Source organism: Sinocyclocheilus anshuiensis, unplaced genomic scaffold (genome assembly GCF_001515605.1).
Source record: "Sinocyclocheilus anshuiensis isolate Anshui unplaced genomic scaffold, SAMN03320099.WGS_v1.1 scaffold2476, whole genome shotgun sequence".
Classification (NCBI taxonomy): domain Eukaryota; kingdom Metazoa; phylum Chordata; class Actinopteri; order Cypriniformes; family Cyprinidae; genus Sinocyclocheilus; species Sinocyclocheilus anshuiensis.
The window spans coordinates 60,786-61,970 of record NW_015546224.1 but is presented as its reverse complement, the minus strand read 5'-3'; the positions used below and the strand labels follow the sequence as shown (position 1 = coordinate 61,970).

The following is a 1,185-nucleotide window of genomic DNA, read 5'->3' as shown; positions in this document are numbered from 1 at the left end:
TCTTTTGTCTCGGCCACACCAACCATCCCTCCAATCAAAAAGTGGACGGTTTTGGGGCTGAGACAAGTGCTGATTAATGCAGATGTACAGTTTTCCCGGATAATGAACAAAGAAACTTTTGATGAGTTTGAGCGCGTGATGCACGCTGTGAAAAAGTGTTTCAAATTGAGGACCAAATCTGCACCTTATTGGGCATGAATTTGCCATCCTTCTAGAACAATGTGCATTTATGTTAAAATTCTAACATAAATTAACAAGTTTAGTTATTTTTATTTCTTTATTGCAAAGCGCTAAACCTGGCACCGTTTTGGAGAGAAATGGGCTCTCATTTGAACCCATATCACGGTGTGTGATGCTGAACTATGAGTTTCTAATGGTGTTTGTATTTGCACTGTTCTAAACATTCATATTCTATGTGTAACAACAGCATATGCTGTCTCAGTGGCCTTACACATGATTTTAAATTGATTTTGTCAAACTTTATGATTTAAATGGGGATGATTGTACTGAGAATAACTTTCATCTTTTCTTCAACTGAATACTGTTTCTGTGCAGTTTTGATGTATTTTAAAGAGTTGGCAGTCAAAATTAAAACTGCTGGATGATAGATATTCTTCATTCTTTATGACAAACAAGATAATGTGAATTATAGAATGTACAACGTTTTTAAAATGTACAAATTGCGGTGTACAGCGTTTATTATAATCCACAGCGTTTATTATACAGCGTTTATTATAATCCAGGGGTAGAATCCACAGCTCAGTACTCACTACTCATGAGTACTTTTAAATAAGCTACTCTTTTACTCTTACTCAAGTAGTTTTTTGGACAAGTACTTTTACTCTACTCACACTACATTTTTTGGAAGGTAATGGTATGTTTACTTCAGTATATTTTTCAGTACTCTTTCCACCACTGGTTATTGTCAAGTGTTCATGAGATGGATGGCCTGAGGGAAGAAACTGTTCCTGTGTCTGGTCGTTCTGGTGCTCAGAGCTCTGTAGCGTCGACCAGATGGCAACAGTTCAAAGAGGGAGTGTGCTGGATGTGAGGGGTCCAGAGTGATTTTGCCAGCCCTTTTGCTCACTCTTGATGAGTACAGTTCTTGGAGAGAAGGGAGGGTTGTACCAATGATTCGCTCAGCAGTCCGGACTACCCTCTGAAGTCTTCTGAGGTCAGATTTGG

General features: G+C 38.5%; 1 pseudogene; it reads left to right on the top strand.

The window, feature by feature from the left end:
• LOC107701449 (NACHT, LRR and PYD domains-containing protein 12-like) overlaps nucleotides 1–1,185 on the top strand; it is a 29,677-nt pseudogene that overhangs the window by 15,025 nt on the left and 13,467 nt on the right.